Raw genomic sequence first — 25234 nt, 5'->3', positions numbered from 1 at the left:
AATCAATCTGAAAATAAAGATGCTCCATCTGAAAGGCAGGGAATTTTTTCTCATCCACTCTCTGACTCTTTGGTTGGAAGAACACACATCCAAACACAAAAAAATTGATGAATTATTCCTCAACTGATTGGAAGAAGATATGGGATAGTCATAATAAGTTTCCAGTCTACCTTCTCAATATTCTCCAACATCTCTTTACATCATGCAAGGTCCCAAAAATAAAAGGACAGTTTCATTACAGTATGTGATAGGGAGGAAGAGACTAAAAGGACATTTTAAAAGTTGCTTTTAGAAGAACAATATATAGTTTATTAATTTAGATTGCAAGGGAGTAAGACTGGGGGCTAAGAAATGATATAATTATGGTTTAGCTAGAACAGACAACTTGGTAAATGTCTATTAATTAGATATTAACATTTATGGTGGAAACTAAATATAACTGCCCATTCTGGGACAGGGTAAAGGAAGGTTGGGGAGTTACAATTAAGAAGTGAGGGGTTTCTATTTAAAATAAGAAAGCTTTCTAAAATTGATCTGTGAATACAATAAGAGCTATAGAACTGTGTACTTTAAATGGGTAAATTTATGGAATGTGAATTACATATCAATAAAGCTATTAAAAATATGAACAGCAGAGAAGCAGCAAGATGGCAGCAGAGTGAAGATGCCAAGATTACCTCCTCTATATAGCCACAACTAGACAGCACCACAACAAAATCATTAAGTCTTGAAGAAAAAGTGATGATTATAGTACATACTAGTAGCAATGTCTGGAGGAAAGATGCCAAGTTGTGAAGTACACCCTAGAATGAACTACTAATGCAGTAGGCCCAAGCAGTCCATAGTCAGTAGTGGAATAGGTCCCAGCAAGGGGTTCAGTGTGGCAGGTTCCAGCAAGAAGCAGAGGAGGGGGCCTCCCCGGTGGCGCAGCGGTTGAGTGCTGGGTTGCGAAGCCGCCTGCGGCCTCAGCGGCGCCGGTTCGATCCCCGGCTGCTCCCCGGCCACCAGAGGAGGGTCCCACATGGCGCGCAGACCTCTCCTGCCGCCCGCTGCTCCCCTCAGCAGTGTACTTCGGTCCTTCTGCCTGCTCTGCTCCCAGCTCTGGCTCTGGTGAATTCTCTCACTCTCCCGCGCTTCTGACTGTACCCAGTGCATGTATGAACAAAAAAACAAACAAACAAACAAATAAATAAATAAAAAACATGCCTCTATAAAATTAAAAAAAAAAAAAAAAAAAAAAAAGAAGCAGAGGAGGGCTTAGCAAATAGCACAGACACAGCGGGCCTGGGTATTAGCAATAGTATGGCTTAGTCACCACTAGCTATGGCTCTTAGAGCAGTGAGCCAGAATGACATGCTTTAGAGAGATAGTCCTCTGACTAGGAGTGGGACTTGGATATCAGAGACCAGTGCAAACATCAACAGGGTTGACACTGAGGAGATTCACACTTCATTGAATAGGGTGGGTGGAGAGGAGCCTGGGTATTATAGTCTGAAGCAGGGCACATTCCTGGCAGGGCTATGGCATCAGTCAGGGACCACAGGGAACAAGGACAGATATTGTATGGAGACACTCACACTTGAAAAAAGGAAAAACTTTGATGAGGAACTAGGGTGATCCACACAGGATCTTATCTTAAAAATAAGAGCAGAGTAGGCACTCTGATCTGTATTCCCCCCTCTCATACCCCCTGGAGATAGTGCTTGACTTGGTAGGTACACTGAGAGCACACAGGCTGACAATTGTCTCAAGCTCTACACCAGACAGTGTCACCAACATGAGCCAACCCCACCCTAAATCATTCATACCAATATCTATATCACTCAAGAACCCTCCCCATCCTGCTGACTCAGATATGAATATATGCAGAAGCCAGATGCATTCCAAAATGCAAATAAAATACAGCATAAACTGCAAGAAACTAAAATAGTTCAACACCTTATATTACTGATGCAAACATTTAAAAAACAATTAAATAAAGAGACTTTAAGTGGAAAAACAGACAAACCTTTATTTAACTCATGTCAACATGAAATCTCAAGAGTAAGACAATGACAAGGTAGGACCAACTCTCCAGAATTTAAACACAGAAATATGGATGATTATATCTTACTCTAAGATAGCTAAGAACTGATGAAGTAAATAAACTCAAAAATAGAGAAAACTCAGTGTGACAAGTTAAAATAATAGAGAAGACCTAGAAAGTCATATCAAAGAAACAAGAAAACTCACTAAAGATATAGTGCAAAATTCAGAAAGACAAATAAATGAGCTCAGAAATAAAATAAATGAAAAGAAAATAGAAGTTAGTTCTTTAAATAAGGAAAAGGGAGAAATTTAGGAAGTAAATAACTCAATAAAATGATAATAAAAGTTCTAGAGAAGGCCATGGAAGAAGAGACCAAAATTAGGATCAAATCAGTGACCTAGAAGATAATAATGCATTAAGGAAACAAGTGGATGAAAAGGTGAAGAGATTTTTTTTTTTAAAGAGTCAATCTGAGAACCAAGTGATAGCATTAAGACAGCCAATACAAGAATATTTGGTACCCCACAAATGGGAGAAAATATTTGCATATTAAACATTGCATAGGGGTCACTATCCAAGATCTACAAAGAACTTATACAGCTCAACAACAAGAAAACAGTGCAATTCACAATCAAAAAACTGGCAGAAAAGCTTAATATACACTTTTCCAAAGAAAAAATATAGATGGCCAACAGGCACATGAGAAGATGTTCACCATCACTTATCATCAGGGAAATGCAAGTCAAAACCAAGAGATGCCACCTTAGTCTGAGAAATAATAAATGTTGGCAAGGGTATAGAGAGAAAGAAACCTTCACACACTCTTCGTGGGACTATAGACTACAATACCCCCATGGAAAATAATCTGAAGAGTCCTCAAAATATTGAAAATTAATATATAATATGATCCAGGAATTCCATTGCTTGATTTTTTTCCCCAGAGAATGCAAATACACTGGTTTAAAGGAATATATGGACTCCTATGTTCACTGTAGTACTATTTACAATAGCAAAGTTATGGAAACAACCTAAGTACCCAATGACAAATGAATGGATGAAGACGATCTGATGTACACTGGAATTCTACTCAGTTATAAAGAGAGATGAAATACTGCCATTTGAAACAACATGGAGCTGGAGGGGATTATACTAAGTGAAGTAAGTCAGGAGAAGGAAGACAAATACCAGATGATTTCACTCACATGTGGTATATAAAGATATAAATCAACAGACAAAACTAAACCAAACAAATCCTACAAGCATGACTGTAGAATTGAGGCTATTAGAGAGGGAAGGTGGGGAATTGTGAGCAAAGCCATGGAGGAGACCCAATGGTCAATGGTGAAAGATAATGTGTATTTTGTTGGTGAGTTTGATGAGGTACCATATATCAGAAGAGGTGTAAAATTCTATTCCCATAAATTATATACATTGTTGTAAACCAACCTTACCTCAATTTTTAAAAAAGCACATGAAAAAGGACATAATAAACTATGTTTTGTAATATTTATTGAATCTTTTTATTCAACAGACAAAAGTTGCCTTTCTAAAATTAATACAAAGCACTAATTAGTTTCAGGTTGTTCTGAAATGAATGCTTTTTATAGTTCAGATTCTGTTTCTCAACTGCACAGTTATTTCCTCTTAAATAAAAACTTTGGACTATTTTCTCAGTAAATTTGTATTGATAATTTGGTGCCAATTTCTCAAAAGTAAATATCACCATATTAAAAAAGAGGAATGCAAATCAGAATCTCAAAGAGATATTAGCTCTCCTATGATCACTGAATTACTACTCACAATAGTCATGGCAACGATTTAAATATCCATTGACATATGAATGTATAAAGACGATGTTACATATGCATACAGTGGAATATTATTCAGCCTTAAAAAAGTAAATTACCTCTCTTATATGTGGAATCTAAATAGTCAACCTCAAGTAATCACAGAGTAAGTTACTTAGTGGTTACTTAATGAGCTTAGAAGGGGGAAATCTGGAGCTAACAGTCTAAAGATGTCATATATGCAAGATAAAATTTTTCCCAAGATCGAGTATATACATTGTACCTTTAGCTCACACTATTACATTATGTACTTAAAATTTTCCAAGAGGGTAATTAAATCTTATGTTTTCTTAGTACACACACATCATCATCATCACAAGAGTGGGAGAAAACAATGGGAGGTGATGCTTATGTCTTTAATATTCATGATGATGATGGTTTCATGGATACATTCTTATCTCCAAATTCTTTGGATTGTATATATTAAATACGCACAGCTTTTTGTATGTCAATCATATCTCAATAAAGTAGTTTAAACTTTTGCATATAGCAAATATTTACATACAAATTGATGAATTTTATTTATCAATATAGCTCCTACATGAAATAGTAAAATAACAAACGTAGCTGAATTATGTATAAACCATCCATTATAACCAAGTAGGAGTTAACCCAAGACTATATATAGGGATAATTTAATATAAGAAAATGTATAAACATATACCAAAAATTTCACCAGGTTTATTTTATTGTTTCATTAGATAGAAGTATATTTGATCAAAACCATAAACATACAACTTTTTAAATTAGGCCTATTTAGATTCTCCTGGAAGTGACCAGTGACAGTTGTGACTGGCTTCTCATTACTGATTACATCTTACTTTTTTGAATAATTCAGGCCCTGGTTAATTCAGCCAGTATCTTCCTGGTGGTCAACAATTCGTTCACGGATAGGTAAACCTTAATTTATAGGAAAGTTGATATCTTACTCTTAAGAGAATCATGAGAAAATGAAATCTCTTATTTGGGATATAAATTTATTGAACAATGGGCACCGAAAGAGTTCTACAAAAAAATTAAGAACAGGTATCCTTATTATCAAAGATCACTCTTTAAAATTATTATGGAAACAACCTGCATTAAGACTTTATGAGGAAATAAGCCTTTAACTATTACTTGAGATATAAAATAGTGTCTTATATGTACTGAACTAATTGCCTTACATATATAACTCTTTTCATCCATAAAACAATGCTACTACGTAGACACCATTATTATATTAATTTACAGGTAAGTCAAGGAGAGTTCAAGTAACTTAAGAGTATTGAGTTCAGATTTGCCCTCAGGTAGACTGGTTCCAGTACCATACCTTTAAAACATACACACTGCTTCACAATTTGCACATCAGAAAAACTATTTATCTACAGTAAACACATATACACAAGATAATAGAGTGGCAATCTCAGGAGCACAAAGAATAATAATAAAATTTCTAGATACAGAGTTAAGGGAAAGGTTTGGTTCCTGTACTCTAGCCTCTTGAAAGGTTATGGTTCATTCAAGGACTTGTTAGGAGTATATCTACAATGGTTCCAAGATAAAACCTCCATTTAAGGATGTATACTGGACCCAGGACATGTATCTTATTGTTGAAATTATTTATCAAGTAGCGAGGAATCTATGTTGATAAGAGGCAGCTGCACAGAAGACCATACTCTGATGTTTATAAAGAGGCTAATAAAGAACTATAAAAAAAGTTGAAGGGCCCCTGAGACTATGACATCTCTAAATTGAAATGGTCTATCTACAAAGCCTAGTATCTCATGACCATTCATATATCAAGTGTGAAGTAACTGGGACATCAGAATCTGTGCCTGAAAAAATCACAAAACCTCTTCTATATTGTTGTGCATGCTCCTTTCTTGTCTTTCTGTATCTTTTCCTAATGCTAAATGAATTTAAAGCTGGGTAAAGCACATTATGCCTTGTAAATTTGGTTGTTCCTCCAAAATCAAGACCACTGCTGCAGATTAGGCATTGCAAGCAAAAAAATATAATTTGATTTCTTACATATGTAATATACCCAGTTAAGGTATAGTGCAGAATAGCATCATTTAACAAAAACAATGCTAGCAAGAAATGTGTATGAGTATTTACTGATGGCAAAGATAACTTCTCTTTGTCAGGAATCAAACATGCATGAAATACTATTTCTGGGGGGGTGGAATTATATTTATTATAACTAACCTTTAAAATATTCCTCTCATTTTAACCATTCATTTATAAGAATATTAATGAAATAATCCCAGTCTAGACAAATATTCATGAATAAAACTACTCATCACAGTGTTATAATAAAAAATATTTTTAAATGGTAAATAAATATGACTATTAATTGTTATTAAGAATGTTTTTGAAGAATTTTGGATAGCTTAAAGATAAAATGCTAAAGGAAAAAAGAATCTAGGCTGTATGTGGCCATGATTCCAAGTGCACCCATACATACACACACACACACACACACACACACACACACACACACACACACACACACTACTGAAGAATGTATATTGGAAATATGATGAAATATTAACCGTGTTTTTCAGAGAGGTAAGATTATGGCTAATTTTGGCTTTCTTTTTACAACACTAAAATTTAATATCCACAAGAGCAAAAATATAACTGTCTTATTTACTGCTATATTTTGAGTAAGTTTCATATGCAATAGATGATAAAGAAATGTATCTTGAATGAATAGGTGTATTTATTTTCTCAATGAGTGTTTATTGCTTTTTAAAAAGGCAAATTCAATCGTTATTTTAAAATGTGTGTATGAATATATAGTCTGTTGTGAATAAATTCTATCCACTGAGGTATAAAGATCTAATTCTAGATATGGGAATTTGTTAATCATGTAATTCTAATCCAAAACATTTTGCTCCCCAGCTCAAGTCTGTGCACCAGAATATCAAACTTTTATTATTTATCTCCTTTGTTCAATCAAAAAAAATTTTGGAAGTATGTCTTTTCCTCAATTCTCAATTTCCATACCAACAATTTAGATAATATAGATAGGTCTTTAACACTGATAATATAATTCAGGGGAATAAACTTGAACACTAATTAATGAAATATTTTCATAGAAATGTTTCTTAAGAAATGAAATACTAAAGTATATTTGAAATGAAGTTTTAAGTGATTATCAGTGTTACCTGAGAGTAAGAGATTCTTGGTTGAAATTTTACTTAATACATGTGAAGTTTTTGATTCTCCAATAGAAACACTTTGTGCAATGAACTGATGTTTGACAAGCACTATTTATAATGGTGGAAGCAAGTTCAAACTGATTTAAGCAAAAAAGGAAATTTAATTATTTACTGTATCAGAAAGCCATGGATATATATATAGTATCTGGCACAGCGAAACTAGTGGACTCTAACAGTATTATCAGGATTCTCTTTCTCTCCATTTCATGATTCTATTAATCTACCTAGCTATATTCTGCAATGCACGTTACCACACTATAGTAATCCAACCACATCTTTCCTGCTTATCATCCCCAGATTAACACTTCCAGGAACAAAATTTCCCTATCACTCCAATAGCATCACATGGAATATTTCCTTATCCAAAGTTGGTCAAACACAACATTGAAGATAGTTGCCCAGACTGCCAACTCTAAGACTTCTGACATCAACTGAAATGAGTAAATCAAAGAACAAAATCAGAGTGAATAGTCCCCATAAGACTTCCCTCACTCAGATACCAACCACAAATTCAAGAATCCCAAAAGACCGCCCTCACTTCAGACCAGCTAGTTACAATTAAGGGGTTACATGACTACCCTCAAGTTTGATGATTTGCTAAAACAACTCATAGGACTTACAGAAAAAATAGACATTTTATAGTTTTTTAATAGTGGGGGATACAAGTTAGAACCCCAAAGGAAAAGATGAGTAAGACAATGCTTGCAAGTGTTCCAGATATAAATTTTTAATCATCCTCAGGCCACAATACTCTCCCAGTACCAGTATATGACAATAACCTAAAAATACTACCAAGTAAGGAAGTTCACACAAGCTTCCCTATTTTTATTAGAGTTTAATCTTATAGTCACGATTGAAAAATGATCTACACAGTTTAGCTCAATTTCCATCTGACATACTTCCTGGCCATCATGTATTATGGGAACCCACCATAAGAAATTACTTTGTTATCGTAAACTACTAAATGTGGCCCAACAGGCCACCTTAACTTAAAAAGACACTTCTGGCAGGAAATCCCAAGGAAACAGAAGTTACCTGTTAGGAATGAGACAAATGCCAGACTCCTCTTTGAAGGAAAGCCAAATTCTTTATTACACAGTCTTATTTGTCCATCCCTAAAAGAACTGACTACTAAGGTTGACTGGATGGAATAATCTGGTCAAAATGGATTATGATTCCATCCCAGTGGCGGGACTAAGGGGTGACAGAGAGAAAGTTCTCAGGAGGAACTACAAAAATAAAACTGGGACAATATACGTGAAGGTAAGAAATTACTATAAGCCACAGTTGTTGACTACAACGATCATAAACATTACTTCATTATCTAAAAATGTTCAGACTTTAAAAACTAATATTGGTCTTATGGGAGACAAGAAGAAATCATTCTAAAAACCCGATGACAAAAAAAAATCAACCAGAAATCTTAGTAAAATGTTAAATATGTATATAAGAAAAATATTTGACGAATACGGTTTCAATAAATGTCTGTAGTGTGAACTTTAAAATATAATTTTTCCTTTTTTTCTCTCCTTTGAACTAAATGCCTATTAAATACAACTGTTTTTATTTGTTTAAGAAGTTTCTTATTTACAAAATGAGGTTATTACTTATCTCACATATAGAATTATTAAGAGGATTAGAGAACATGCTTGTAAATGCCAAGTGCAAGACTAGCATGTAATAGACAATATCATACGGATAGGTTGTTGCTCCTGCTCCCTTTGCTCCAAATTAAAGGCCAGAGTTTATATACAGCAAAGTGAGATAACCAAATTTGAATGATCGCTATCTAGGAAAAGCAGAACTCAGAAGAATCAGTTTTTTAGTGCATTAGAATGAGAGAGCAGTGCATAAAAGAAAGATTTAAACTAGAAACAAAAATCCTGATTTCATGCTTCTTTCCAACCCCTTTATATACTTGCAAACACAGGCAATCATTTTACCTCTTACACCTATATAATGGGAATAATAATACTTTCTGTACTACAGTACTGGATTGTTGATATGACTTGTTGAAAGAGAAATGCTTAAAAAGCGTTATATAAAAAATGGCGCTATTAGTTGTCTGTCTTTTGTTTCATACATATATAAGGAATTCTACAGAATTAAGGCAAACTATAAACATCAATTGCTCACATAAATATAGTGTCAAGGAAAAAAAGATTTTTATTACTCCACAAATGTGAGAAATGTCTTGCCACATTAAAAAAAAGCATAAAAAGTTCAAGATAAACCTACCAATCTAAATTATGTCAAGGACTACAATTATGACTAAGATATAAGAAAAAATAGATGGCTATTGGCTTTATATACAGCAATAATAGCAGAATTAAACAATGCTAATTCTGCTAACTGGAATGTTGACACAAGCACAATATAATAGGATTATCAGCACCATCTTCTCAATACCTAAGTTCTAAGTTGCATGGGAACAAATTTCCGAGGCCCCATAAGATATGTTTTGTTCCATTATGTCAAGGATCACATGATTTAAATAATCACTTCTAGCCTGAAAGAGTTAGTCGAATTTCTAAGTTGTGACTAAAGAACAATCGAGCTCCCATGACAACTTCCTCATAATTAAGAAGCGTCTTCTCTTTTCCAACTAAAAATGTCAACTGTCTGTGCTAATACAATTTCCCATGTAGTGAGTATTATTTCAAAGAACATTGTTATAAAGTGAAATCCCCAACCAGGAGTTTTTTAAGTCATCTTTAACTCCTTCATCACTGCAAACCCTCACATTAAATTAGTTATTTTAATCTGTGGCATTTTTCCATAAAGTATCTCTCAAATTTGTTCCTTTATCTCCATTTCCTCTGCCACCATCACAGTCTACATCATTAGCTTTTGCCAGAAAACTGTCTTCTCTAGTTTTCTTCTCCTTTCAATCCAGCCTATAAATGCCCATTTATATCCCTAAAATACTACTTATATTCTGTCATATCCTGGCCCAGAAGCCTATAATCCAGTTGATTCTTTGATTCCGGGGGAGGGACTTTTAAAAAGCATTGATGCCCAAGTTCTGCCTTAAGAGGTTGTGAATTAATTTATCTGGGATGTCTCCAACACATTAATTTTTCCTTAGAAGTTACTCTGGTGTTTCTGATGTGCATCCAAGTTTGGGAACCACTATGATGGTCCTCTCATTGTCTCTTAAGTCAAACCACACCCCCTGGAGAAGACAGGAAGTGCTCTGCACAGATTCCTTTGACCTTTTTGTGTGCCCATCAGTTCTCAGAGGTGTGATTTGCTTCTGGTGGCCATCAACACATGCTCCTCTATTCTGATGATGGCTTTGTGCTTCTAGCTCCTACAGAGAAAACAGGAAGGACCTAAGAGTTTATACCCTGTGAGGCAGCCAACAGCTGATGCCTATTGTGGGGGTATAAGCACCTGTTCCCTTGCCTGGGAGGAATAATTTATATTTCAGAACTCCGTGGCAGGATCAGGCTGAATCAGGGACTTTACCTAAATACAAAACACCCCTTGCTTGCCTTTCTTGGTTTCTTTTCCTTCACTCTGTTCCTCACTTCCTCCAGGAGCATAGTCATATGAAATCACTTGCACATGAATCTTCATTGCAGGGTCTGCTTATGGAGAACGCAACTTGCTTGACATTTTGATCAAAACAGATCATAACATGATCCGCTATGCTTTTTGCAATTACCTATCATCCACCAAGTGCATCTGCTTTCCCATCCACTGTGCTTATTCCATACTACTCTAAGTATGTTACCCTTCACTCACAATGCCTTTTCCCCCACCTCTGTCATGAGCAAAATGGCCTACCTTTCAAAAACAACATATAGATATCCCCAATCCCATACATTACCAAAGACCCAACCCAAGAGCGGTGTTCAACCCAAGAGTGGTGGATTGAACTAGTGCTGCCTCCCCCATTAGACTTGCCCTGACAATTCTAGCACATATAACTCAGCTGTATTTTCTAACTTCTTCTATATTTAATACTAAATCCACTCATTTGCTAATTTATTTGACCAATATTTGAGTTATTACAATGCACCAGGAACTGTGTTCCTCATGCAAAATGACATGGTGAGGCTATTTCTGTCACCATTGAGTTCACAGTCAAGGGTACAGCTATTAAGCAAAGAATTACACATGCAAATGTTAATTTATAACCATGAAAACCTGAGATGGAGAGACACAGCATTTTTTTTTTGCAAAAATATAAGAGTGGTAAATACACTTATCTACAATAAAATGTCTTTGAAGAAATAATGACACATAATTATTGTCTAGTCTTTGTCTTAGGGGTTGTTCTTGACGGTCTTCTGAAATTGCACACAAGCTTTGTGACTAAGAATTCTTCCTTTACTAAAATTTCAAATTGTTCATGACTCCAAATTTTGCACAATGTCAATCTTGTAGACAACAATGCCCTATTTATTATATTGCCTTCTGCATGTGCCTCTGTACATAGAAATGTTAGAAACTAGTATGTATCTGATACCATTTAGTATTATATTAGACATACGTTCATCACTAAACACATATTTGTTTTCCTCCCTGTTTTCAGCCTGAGTTTTTCTACAGACTCAGACTCTCAAAAACAAATAGAAAAATGTCTTTTTTTTCTTTATTGAGCCCATTCTGAGCAGTTGTGGATGGAGTAAAAATGATTATCTTGCTTTTGTTTGGGTACTAGGAAAACAAGAGCAACAAAACAGGATTTGCATGTTAAAACCTGTTTGTGTTCAACTAGTGCCAAACTGCTGTCACCCCACTGCTTTCAAATTCTGTTTCTTCAGGGAGTTAACACTTTCATTCTAGAACCTCCCTACTGGTTCCCCCATCCCTAAATGTTAGCCACACTAGAAGTAGATTACCAGACAAAAGCAGAAAAGGTCCATTTCATACATAAGTATTCAACTTAAAAGAAAAATAGGAAAAACATTAATGTCATTGGAAAATATTTGCAACTGTACACACACCAAACTACCAACTCTATATGTAGAGACCAGAAGATGAGCATGTATTTGTATATCCCAGAAATAAAAATACCTCCAATATGAATGTATAAATGTATTTACATATGTTACAGTTAAATAAATGTATTTGTTAATCGCTGACTACTTCTATTTGAAATTCTTGATTTAGAATTCTTTTCAATGAACAAACTAGACTAACAGAAACTTTTAAAATATCTACCATTATAAAAAGTAAAGATATGAGATCAAATTAATACCAACCACAAAAAAAAAAAAGCAAGCCTGCTGATCTTAGGATTATTAATACATTAAAATTAAGAGTTGAGAATAAGGGGCCTCCCTGGTGGCACAAGGGGTTAAGCACCGCACTAGGAAGCAATCCGCAGCCTCTGCAGCATGAATTCAATCCACGGCCAGCCACAGAACAACCCACATGGAGAAGCAGACCTATCCTGTCTCATCTGTTGCTCCTGTCAGCAGCTTGTTTCAGTCAGTCTGCCTGTTCTGTTCCCCACTTTGGTGAATCCTCTCACCCTCCCGCATCTCTGGCCTGTACCCTGGCTCTTGTATGCATAAACAAATAAATCTTTTAAAAAAAGAGTTGAGGGCCTCCCCGGTGGCGGCGCAGCGGTTGAGCGCAGGGTTGCGAAGCTGCTGGCTGCTCCCCGGCCACCACAGGAGGGTCCCACATGGCACGCAGACCTCTCCTGCCGCCCGCTGCTCCCCTCAGCAGTGTACTTCGGTCCTTCTGCCTGCTCTGCTCCCCGCTCTGGCTCTGGTGAATTCTCTCACCCTCCTGTGCTTCTGACTGTACCCAGTGCATGTATAAACAAACAAACAAATAAAAACATGCCTCTATTAAAAAAAAAAAAGTTGAGAATAAAAAAGGAGAAAGATAAACATATGTATATTTAACTCACAATTTCTAGCTGATATCAATAAATATATGACTATAAATTATAATCTTGTGTCAGAGTTCAATATTTTTCTGAGATATTGTTAAAAGTGTAACAATTTAAATAACTGTATTTGAATCTCAGATCTGAAAAAATTGTGCAAAATATTCAAAACAGAAATATGTTAAAATGATAGTTAAACTGGATAATCAAAGTTAAATTGGATAATCATGATTTTCTTAAATGTTACACTAATACAGATTTTTATTGGAATATCCTGAACAAATAATACCAGTGTACATATCACTATTTTAATAGATTGTGAATCTTGAATGATCCAGGAACCCACAAAATTCTAAAAATTTTATTTCCTTTTCCCAGAGGTTGCCAGCCTTTGTATACCTGCTTAGCACTTTCATCATAGGAATGCAAGCAAAGGAAGGAAAATTAGCTGCAAATAATATTTGTGCTTAATAACAACTCAGATATAAAGTAGACTAGCTGAAATCTGTATAAATTAAATCAAAAGAAGATTTAATTTATAGTTGAAGATTTAATTTATAGTTTTTTACTTAGGGCTTTCCTTTATTGTTAGCATATGTGACCAAATGTATGATAAATTATATACTAAAAACCAAGTCTCAAAGACGACTTTAAGAAGCAAGGATTAGTTCTAAATTGTTTCTCATACAGGGAATGAAAGAGTCACCTAATATTGTCATAAATTGCTTCTACTTTTTAATGTCTTTGAGCCTACATCAGTGTTTCTTAATAGGAATTCTCCATGCTAACTCTATGATTTCCTCTGTTGTTTTAATGAGTAAAGGGAAAAATATTTTGTTATAAGGTTAGCACTGATTTAACTCTCATTTTTAAGTAATTTATTCTTAAATATCAGCATTTTATTTATTAATGACAAATAATCTGCTATACACTTCCTGAGTGATCATTCAGCAATACATGGATATCCCAAACTGGACAAATACTGACTTCAGACAATACTATATTCACTATTTTAACCAAAGAACTGAAGAACTGTGAGTATCTTGCATGACATCATAGAATGCAGGAAGCCATTTAGTCCTGTTGCAACTTCTCTGTATGGAATTCAAATGTGCACTGAAAGATCATCATATTTTTTTTTTCCTTTCTTATTGACAGTTTTAGCCATGCTATGGGAATGGAGGTGGTGGTAATCATAGTACAAAGGATATGGACCAGTTTGCACTCCCATCAGCAATGCAGGAGAGTTCCTTTTTCTCCACATCCTCTCCAACATTTGTTGTTGCTAGTTTTTTTAATATGTGCCATTCTCACTGGTGTGAGATGGTATCTCATTGTAGTTTTGATTTGCATTTCCCTGACTGCAAGTGATGTTGAACATTTTTTCATATGCCTGTAGGCCATTTGTATTTCCTCTTTGGAGAAGTTTCTTTTTAGCTCTTCTGCCCACTTTTTGACTGGAATATTTTCTCTGTTTTTGTTGAGTCTCGTCAGCTCTTTGTAGATTTTTGTGATCAGTCCTTTATCAGTAGTGTTGTGTGCAAAAATTTTCTCCCAGTCGGTGGGGTTTCTCTTTGTTTTGGTTATTGTCTCTTTTGCTGTGCAGAAGCTCTTTAATTTGATGTAGTCCCAGCAGAGCTTCCATATGATCCAGCAATTCCACTCCTAGGTATTTACTCAAAGGACACAGAAACATTAATTCCAAAGAGCACCTGCACCCCTAAGTTTATAGCAGCACTATTTACAATAGCTAAGCTTTGGAAACAACCCAAATGCCCAAAAATAGATGACTGGATCAAGAAGATGTGGTACATATACACCATGGAATATTACTCAGCAACCAAAAAAGATAAACACATGCAATTTGCAGCAACATGGATGGAGCTGGAAGGGATCATGTTCAGCGAAATAAGCCAGAAAGAGAAAGAAAAATACCGGATACTCATAGCAGGAATACTCATAGCAGGAATCTAGAAAACCTAAATAAGGGACCAGGAAAAAGAATAACTATAAGAAAGAAAAAATCAAAATCAACAAACAACTATGAACCAGAGATACACTATGGGGTGGGGGGAGGAGGGATTGGGGTCAAAATAAGGGGGTTGCAATTATATGGGGAATATAAAAATAAAATTAAAAAAATTACATCTTTTGCAAATATTCAAATTTACGCTTTTAAAAGAATCACAAAAATACATAAGGATTTTAATTTTTTTTTAATTATTTTGGGACAAATGGAACAAGAAAGTTTGGAAGCTGTAATATTAAAGATGTAAGAGATGCACAAAAAAAAAGGATATGGGCAAATATATATGATGCAGGGATTGTCATATCTGTATTATATATATATATATATATATACACATACATACACACACACACACACACACACATATATATAATCTGACAATGTAAAAGTGCTATGGATAAAATAATGTCTAGAGACCTGCAAAAGGCAGCTTAACTGTGCCCCAAGAAGGTTCACTTAGCTGTCACTTGCCAGGAAAGCGCACGAAATGCAGTGGGATAAATACTAAATATTTTTACTTTACTCATTGTCTGCTGAAGTGTAACATTATTCAAATAGGATTCATACTTGAATTACATGCAAATAAAACAAGCCAAATATTTTTCAGTAACATGGATTTTTTTAATTGGCATATTAAATTCTTTGCCCACCCCCTACCACACACACTCCAGGCCAAGTAACTACTCCAGTAACTTTGATTAAGCCTTTTGTAGAATTATGACTTGGTGAGCTTTTTAAAGGAGAAAGGGATTGAACGCCAGGTGGGATTTAGCCAAAGCTGTCACAGCTCTGGTTGTTACCCCTCATAATCCATCTTACTGAATCAAAAAACAAACTGTGAACAAACAGCTTAGGCAGTTTGTTTGAAGATACACTCCTGTCTTTCTAGGGGAGGTTAAGTCATGCTACAGTTTGTTTAGAAAATGATTATCCATATGAAAATTATTAAATTCATGTGGTATCTTTTTGAGCCAAAATATTTTATAACTTTTCACTGTTGGATCATAGTGATAACAATGACAAAATCTCTATACTGAAATAATAGACCCTTTCCACGGTCTTTCAAAAACATTGTCAAATTTTTCACATTTGCCATAAAAATATGGAAGATGTTAATTTTCAAACTTTTAAGTAATAAGGTCTCAGGTTCTTTAAACAAGGAGGAATTATAGCAATACTGAACACGGAAAGGGATTATTTTTAGCATTTATCCCATAAAAGTGGCCTCCATAAAAGCTACCTTCATATCCTGCTACAACAGGGGAAACAGATTAGGTGGCTCAGAGCTTGAACAAAAAGGAAAGAATATAGCCAATTCTCTGATACATTTCAGAAGTAAAAGTGTTTTCTCAAAACTAGAGCAATGTTAAATTTTTATCATGGGAAATGGATCTCAATCTTGGGAAGCAAAATAATCTTTTTAACTATATAAGCAAACAGCCTCCTTTGTTTCATCAAAAATTGTACTTTTTGACACTCAAGGTATTTTTTTATATTCAAGTAACACTTGATTTGACATAGGAGGTAGGTCATCATTCAACAAACTCTAAGTGGTTGGTATGCATCAAGGTCTTAGAAATGGATAAATTCTCAAAAGTATACAACCTACCAAGACTTACTCAGGAAGAAAAGGAAAAATCCCAATAGCCCAATCACCAGTAAGGAAACTGAAACACTAACCAAAAGTCTTCCAAAAAACAAAAGTTCAGGATCAAATAAATTCACTCAAAAATTATACCAAATATTCAATGATGATCTTATATCTATCCTTCATAAACTCTCCCCCACAAAAAAAAAAAAAAAAAAAAAAAAGCAGAAGCGTAGTGGAAACTTACTAACTCATTGTATGAGGGCAACCTTACTCTGATTCCAATCTCCATGAAGACATAACAAAAAAAAATGTAAACTACAGAGCAATATCTCTAATGAAAACAGCTGACTATTCATAAAAAAATTACCAAGTTGAATTCAATAATACGTTAAAAGAATCATATACTATGATCCAGTGTGATTTATTGCAGAGATGCAAGGATGATCCAACATGCACTAATCGATCAATGTACTACACAAATTAACAAAATGAGGGATAAAAACATATGATTATCACAATAGACACAAAAGCATTTAACATGAATTAATACTAATTTATGATAAAAAACACATATGCATAAAAGGAAAGTACCTCAATAGACCATGTATGACAAACCCAAAACTAGCATTATATTCAATGTGAAAAATTGAAAACTTTTCCTCTAATATCAAGAATAACACAAGGATGCCAACTATTACCTCTACTACTCAGTCTTGTATTTTATGTCTTAGGCAGGGCAACTAGACAAGAAAAAAGAAATAAAAGGAATACAAATAGGAAAGAAATAAAGCTGTCACTATTTGCAGATGACATTTTCTGCATACATATGTAACCTAAAAGACCTAAAAAAAAAATCTATTAGAAATAAATGAACACAATAAAATTGTAGACTACAAAATCAATATATAAAAATTGGTTGCATTTCTATAGACAAATGATGAACCAATAGAAATAAAAGTTAAGGAAATTCTGTTATCAATCTCAACAAAAGAAGGTTAAAGACATGTATGCTGAAAACTTAAAATACTACCAAAAGAAACAGAAAAAGACACAAACCAAGAGAAACATACCTGCCCCTATGGATGGAGAAATTAACATATTAAAGATAGCCTTTTTGTGTAAAGCAATATACAGATTTAATGCAATCCCTACCAACTACTCAATGGGACTCATCACAAAAGAAGAATCTAAAAATCATAAAATTTATTGCCAGCTACAAAAAACATCAAATAACCAAAATATTCCCAAGAAAATGGTGCAGTTATACTCCCTTACATCGACCTCTACTACAAAGTGATTGTGCTCAAGATACAAGGTATTAGAATAAAAGCAGACACACCCACCATGAAACAGAAATAAGGGGTAGAAATATCCCTGTATTTATATGACAACTAATTTATGACAAAAAGCTAAGAACATGAACTAGAATAAAGAGAGTCCCTTCAATAAATTGTGTTATAAAAACTGGACAGTCACATATAAAAGACTACTATCTCATACCATGCACAAAAGTTACTTTAAAAAGGATTTAAGACAGGTATATAAGGCCTGACCCCATAAAATAAGAAAAGAAAACATAAACGGCAAACTTTTTAGTGATGTCCTTATGGATATGTCTCCAACATATAAGGAAACAAAATCAAAGATTAACAATATAACTACATTAAAAAAAAAACTTCTATATATCAAAAGAAACCATCATGAAAACAAAAGGATGGGCTGCTTAATGGGAAAAGATATATGTAAAATGTATATGAGAGAAGGAGTTAATATCCAAAATTTATATGAATCATAAAAATCAACAACAAAAGCTAACCAAATTTTAAAAATGAGATGAGGATTTGAAGACAATTCACCAAAAAAGACATAGAGATGGCCAACAAGTACATGACATGAAAACATGTTCACCATCTCTTAGTGTTAGAAAAACTCAAATCAAAACAATGACATATTGCTGCCTCACACAGTAAGAAAGGCTATTGTCCAAAAGACAAAAGACAAGTGTTGGCAAGGATGAGAAAAAAAAGGACCCTTAATACACTGTTGGTAGGAATGCTATTTGAGGCCACCAATATGGAAAACAGTATGGGTATTCCTCAAAATATTAAGGATAGAAATATCATATGATCTAGCAGTCCCACATCTGGCTGGGTACTTTTACAAAAGAGACATATGAATCCCCATGTTCATCAAAACGGTTTTCCCAATAACCAAGAGTTGAAAACAGCCTTCCCAGAGGAGTGGCTAAGATGTGGTATCTATACACAATGAAATACTACACAATGAAGTGGGGGATAAAGAGGAATTTCTGAAATTTTTATATTTGCAGGAACTTCAACAACCTGGAGTGTATTATGCTAAAAGGAATAAATGAGATGAAGAAAAATTAGTAGTATATGATCTCACTCATACCTGGTTGATAAAGAAACAATTGAACAAACAAAACCTATAAGAGTACACAAACAAAATAGTAGTTACCATAATGGAGGAGTAAGGGATATGCTAAATGGGCAATAGGATTTAATCCTATGATTATTGCTGGAAGTTACTTTTGCTGATGAACATAATGTAGTATATATAGATGTCTGTTACCCATATAATGTCATAAACCACATTTAGCACAAATAAGACAAAAGGAAAAAGGAAATGCCTACAGACCTATCTCTGGAAAACCTCACATCCTGCTACCCTGGATATTGCAGGGCAAGAAAAAAAGCTCTGCCTCTTCTCTCAATCCACCAATGCCAGTGCTTTTATTGCTCTGTACCTGCAGTTTCCACCTACAGTTCTTACCAGACTCACTGCCAGATCCCACTGGATCAGGAAGTTAAAGCTAATATTGGTGCTTCTGAAAACAGCCAGCAGACTGCATGAGTCTTCTAGGCACAAGGCCCGTAGAAAATCAGAGATGAGGCCTCTTTGATTTTGTGTACGACTTGCACTTTGACTTATCACTGTCCTGACTTCCTAGGCACTGGCAGGCCCATGCAGTTACTGCATGAGAGGCCACAGCCTCAAGACTTGTTCACTCCGATCCTCACAGTCACCATATTAGTAAATACCAGCATCTCTACATAGAATAGACGAGATGTGCTGCAATGCAAGCCACTGGCCACACAGCCAACACAAGGCGAAGCCTTCACAGGCCTCAATATTGTTACGCTATTGATTCCTATGATCACCGCTGGAATTGGGTGGGCTGCCCACGGCAGAGGGGGCTCAAGTACCAGCACTGCAGACAGGTCCAGACCCAAGGTCTCGGAGAGTGTCTTCGGAGGCTGCAGCCAGGCTTGGCAGGATGGGGGACAGCGAGGAGAGGCTGTGAACAGCCAGGACCCCAACCTGGGATGGAAATGGCAGACAACGGAGGACAGCATCAGGGCAGGGAGAGAGGCTCGGGCTTCCAGAAACCTCCCAGAATCTCATCTTGGAAGTTGGTCTCACCTCTTGCTGCAGAAACGATGGACACAGAACCCGGAAGCCAAAAGCCAGGAACCCACTAAGCTGCGGGGCCCCGCCAAGAAGCCAAACACCGCTGCGCTCAGACCCCGCCCCCGCGTCAGGCCCCGCCCCCGCGTCAGGCCCCGCCCCCGCGTCAGGCCCCGCCCCACGTCAGGCCCCGCCCCCGGTGACCCCGCCCCGGGCGCGCTGGGCGGGGCCTCGCCTGCGCCTCCTTCCGTTGCTCCCGGCTCCTCGCAGCGCCTGCTGCGCGCCGGGCTCAGGGCCCTGGGCCTGGGCCTCACGGAAGGTAAATGGCGGCGCTACACTGCAAGGCGGTGTCCAAAGTCTGGGGTCTGCGAAGCAAGGACGGAGGCGGCGCGGGAGCGCTGGGCACCGCAGCCGAGGAGACTTTTCCGTGCAACGGGAGGAAAGAGAAAGGACTCATGTGTTCAAATGAATAGAAGGAGTGAGACGAAGTGGGTGGCATCAAAATGGTCCGCGGAAAAAGGGAATTGAACAAGAAACTAACAGCCGGACTCTCTGCCTCGGGGCAGGTGCCTGAGAGAGCCTGACATGCATGGGGGAGCCTCTGAGCAATTCCTCGCTCTCCCATGTCCGTCCTGGGTGCCCTCCCACCACTGTCCCCTGCGGAGCCCTCCCCCGATGGGTGTTTCCTACAGCTCTAAGCTTCGGTCAACAGCCTGATTCTGGACGCGAGCCAGAAATGGGAGCAAGCGTTCATTCGGCTTCTGGAAATAGTCCCTCCGTTGTCCTTGAGCGCACTGTTACCCCATTCTCAGTCCCTGCGCAGTGGTCCTCGTTCCCCAACACTCCCCTGAGAAGAATAAGTATGTGACTCAGATGTGGCAGAAAAAATCATATCCTTCCTTTGGCCTCAGTGATTGATCAGGAATGGGCATGTGACTGAACTGGAGATTATAAGACAAGAAGGGTCTTTTAGTGGGAGGGACACGTGTTTTAGCTGCATCTGAGCCTTGGGGGATCAGGCTATGAATTGACCAGACAGAACATCTTACAATGAAGTCAGCCCAGAACTTAGAGCCAGGAAGTAGAGAGAAACTGAATCATGATGGCATCAGCTGAACCCTAACATGAACCCTGAACCCTAATTGTGAACCTGTTACTTGATACCACCCTTAGTACCAGACTTTCTCAGATACGTGAGTGAAAATTCTTTTATGAGTGTGTTTAATTGCATTTACTATCATCCAAAAATTACTTCCAATGTAAGGGGACTTTCGATCCCTGGCTTCCTCTTCCGTTCAAGCACACTAAATCGATATATTACCTTCTCTGTCGTTCAGGTCACCCTTCTACAAGAGGAATAAAGAAACCTAGTAGAAAGGATTGGAAATATTAAATAAGGCTCAAAGTCCCCATTTAAAAAGGGTAAAAGATAGCCATTAAGAGTCACTACTGGAGACCTTTTATTTTTTTAGTCTTCATTGCCAAACAAATACATAGGGATAGAGAAAGGGCCTCTGTTATTAAGTCCATCGTGGTTGGACATCATGGGATGTTCATTGCCCATGCCTATTTGGCACATTAAAAGACCAGTGGCTGCACAGTCTTTGTGCCAAGTATGAGCAATGTAGTGTTTTGCAAAACCTCCCAAGATATTGGATGTTTCTTCAGAACATCCAGCTAAATATTCTCCCACATGAGAGTCAGGACAGGACTATACCTCATAATTTCTTTTTAGGGACAGGAGACATGACAGCCATTAACAACCCCATGATACCAAAAGCCCAGAAATTCCTGTTAAGCAAAGGAGGAAAATAACTTTTACTCCCTCTGGAGTCCCCATTGGCAGGGAGTACAAACAGCAATCAATAGCTTGATAACTGGGCCTCCCCTGGTGGCTCAGGCGGTTGAGCACCGCCCTGTGAAGCTGTCTGCAGTCTCTGCAGCACTAGTTCGATCCCGGCCAGCCAGCGAGGGTTCCACATGGCAGGGCAGACCTCTCCTGTCTCGCCCGCTGCTCCCCTCAGCAGTGTATTTCATCAGCCTGCCTGTTCTGTTCCCCACTCTGTCTCTCGTGAATCCTCTCACCCTCCTGCACATCTGGTCTGTACCCCTTGTATAAAATAAATAAATCTTAAAAAATTAAAAAAAAATAACTTGATAACTTATAATGCCTCAGGTGAAGTTTGCCTAAAGCAAGAGCAGAATTCCCACAGAGGAAATTACCCATTCTTACCATTGTTAGCCCAACCTCCCTCCTACAGTGAAGCACCTGCTAATGTCACAATGATCAATTCCTTCCCTGTCTCTTACCACTATGAAGGAAGGAAAAGACCTGGAGTCTCTTGGGAAAGTTAAGGGGACAGCTTCCACAAGTCTCTGAACTGCCATTTGGCCTCCTAATGAAGACCAAATGTGTCCTTGTGACACCAGGAATATAATAGCCTAATTTTGGCATTGATCCAGGGTCAAGGGATTTTTCTAGAAGAAATGTGTCAGGAAACAAACCCCTTCTCATTGCCTGGGCCCCTTCTTTGAAATGGCAGATTAGGGCACTGTTCTCAGCATTAAACCTTAGTAAAGTAAAGGAAAGGAATCTTACCCCTTTGGCAGTCCCTGTACCAGTGAAATTCTCAATGCTTAAAACTGGCATCTAGCGTCCACATGCCCAATCCGTATATACCAAGGTACCTATCAATTCATGCATGTTCTTTGCCCTGACATTAGATTCAGAGTGTGGGTTCGAGGTTGTAAGAATTCAGGCAGCTCATTTCCATTGCATCTTTTGTCTGTGACATTCGTCAGGTTCCACACCATATCACCCTGAAATTTCACAGCCCTTTGATCCCTGAGTATGTTCACAAAGTGTTTGAAATCTTTTAACACGGAAACAGCCTCACCTTTCTAGACATTGTTCAGCTGATACACAGTTCTACTTCATATGACACTTCTGCTTTCACATTGAAACAGGAATCTGGGAAAAGGAAAAATGGTTCTAAAAGCAAAAAAAAAAAAAGTATGGCATCACTCCTGAATAGTGCTGTCATCTCATTTGAATAGGTCACTTCCTCGATATCCTGAGGTTGAAAATTCACTCTCATTATTTCATCTATTCTTGCTGTGAATGCAAGCATTATATACCAGGTATAACATGATATTTTACTCCAGGCCAGTATCTCTTCCCATTAAACTGCCTCATCTCTTTTGATTGGAAGTCCATGCGTCATTGGCACATGGAAAACTCCTGGAATGAGTCATATTATTCCCAGGGTTTCCTGCCCCTTAAGCCTGAAGACTAAGAGGGTTAGTGAGATGGTTCTAAGAGTTCCTTTCACATAACCATTCATAGTAAACTCATATCACCTTATATCTGTGCCATTTTCCTCCTCCTCTTTCAATGCCCCACACTTTTTGATGTTTTTCTTACAGGCTGCACCTCCATGCAGCCTCAGTTTTTACCTTGATGACATGGATATGGGTGAGGTGAAGGATCTGCTTGTCACTTTATCTACTTTTGCTTCAGTGTACTAAGTGGAATGTCCTAAAATAACCTTTGTGTTAGGAAGACTTCAAAGAAGGCTTCAATAATCCCCACCTTTTAATATTCACAAGAACATGAAATTAAATCTCCCCATGAGTGTAGGTGGGACTTAGTGATTTAGTTCTAAAATGAGAGAAAGGTTATGGGTGTCATTTCATTTAATTATACTAAAGATTGTAACTTCTGTCTTACTAGCAGACTCCCAGTTTTGAGGAAGCAAAGCTGCCATATTGGAATGACGCACATGACATGGGCATGGAATTGCCAAGCTAATTCCAGCTAATAGAAAACAAGGAATTGAGGGCCTCATTCTATCATACCTTAAGAAAACGAGCCCTTCCAGCAACTGCTTAACTGAACACAGAAGTGGATCCTTGATCCTTCCCCATTCAAACCTGCAGATGAGAGCCAAGCCCCAGCTGACATCTTGACAGCCTTGTGAGAGAACCTGAAGCAGAGAACCCAGGTAAGCCTTGCCTGGATTCCTAACCCACAAAAACTGAGATAAACAATGTTTTTAAAAGCACTAAATTTTGAGATATTCATTCCACAGCAGTAGATTATGAATACACCCTAAATTACTATTCCATTGGTGTAAGGTATAGCATGGCTTTAGTACAGGCACCACAGAGGGAAGCAAGCTCCTTGACAAGTTCCTGCACATGTTGTCTTCACACTCAATACTGTCTCATACTTTCTTATTCTAGAATATATCATTATGTTCCACAAAGGCCTGAGTAGACTCGAGAAGCAGGATCTAGATCTGGCGGTGTTGGATGGAATGAGTGACCAGTGTGGAGTCATGAGTAGAGATGATGGTGTGATTCTTGCCCTCTGATTTTCATCCTTTCCCACTTACTCCACTATTATAGTTTCCTTATTCTTTGATTCAGTTCCCCCACATTCTGAGTGACTCTCTGTTGAAAATCACTACAAGTGATGACCAGGTAATCACTTGACCTTGCAATATTGTCATCAAACTAGACATTCTGAAGATATTCCCCAAGGAATAGCTTTTCACATTCATTCCCGTTGCTTGAGGGATTTTCACAAGCATGGAGACCTTGCTGTGGAACTCAAAATATACCTTTCAGAAACTTAAAACCCCACATATCACAGATTTTGCAGCCATCACACATCTATTTTCTAGATTCTGCCCTCACCAACCCAGTTCCACAACAGCGAAACTTATTCATGTACAACTACTCAGTGACCTCCCACCTGTCAGATACTCTGGAATCAGCAACATTTTCTAAATGAAAGTAAGCTGCTATTTGTCAGAAAAGAAAATGTACACCCCTGATCCTTTCCAGCAATGCAGGTTCCATACTGCTTTATTAGGGTAAAGTAAAGGGAGAGAATGAACTGCTCTCCATCCTCATTAAGGTAAGGTAAGAAGTAGGGGACATGGCCCAAACCACAAATTTCCTAAAGGAGAGAAGGCTCTTGGGAGTAGACGACATTCATTCTTCACCAGGAAGCACAAAGGGAAGATTTTTACCTATCATTTACCTCAGGGCCTAAACACCCCCACATATGCAATTCCCCAACATTCTGGAGGCCACAAGGGAGATCTCTGACTATATTATGCTAGAGTAACCCACCCCATAAATATATAGTGAAGGAGCAGGTGAAAATATAGTTTAGGTCAAAGTCTGGACTTTTAAGTTTTTTTCCTCACTTTGGAAAAGCCTGAAGGTTTTTATTGTTT

General features: G+C 37.3%; 1 protein-coding gene and 1 long non-coding RNA gene across 4 annotated transcripts in view; one reads left to right on the top strand and one right to left on the bottom strand.

The window, feature by feature from the left end:
- LOC119232414 (spermatogenesis-associated protein 31D4-like) overlaps window positions 1–25234 on the bottom strand; it is a 296841-nt gene that overhangs the window by 260998 nt on the left and 10609 nt on the right. The window lies entirely within an intron of this gene.
- The window catches only part of LOC119232422 (uncharacterized), a 102583-nt gene continuing 97595 nt past the window's right edge, over window positions 20247–25234 (top strand). Inside the window, exons 1-2 of one of the 2 annotated variants that reach the window (XR_008549591.1) lie at window positions 20247–21178; window positions 23722–23989. This is a non-coding gene — a long non-coding RNA (uncharacterized LOC119232422). Of the gene's footprint in view, window positions 21179–23718; window positions 23990–25234 lie in introns of both variants that reach the window. The other variant, XR_008549590.1, reaches the window with a different exon arrangement.

This window comes from Talpa occidentalis, unplaced genomic scaffold, assembly GCF_014898055.3.
Source record: "Talpa occidentalis isolate TD23 unplaced genomic scaffold, MPIMG_talOcc4v2.1 talOcc4.7, whole genome shotgun sequence".
In the NCBI taxonomy this organism is placed as follows: domain Eukaryota; kingdom Metazoa; phylum Chordata; class Mammalia; order Eulipotyphla; family Talpidae; genus Talpa; species Talpa occidentalis.
This window is presented reverse-complemented; position numbering and strand designations above follow the sequence as displayed.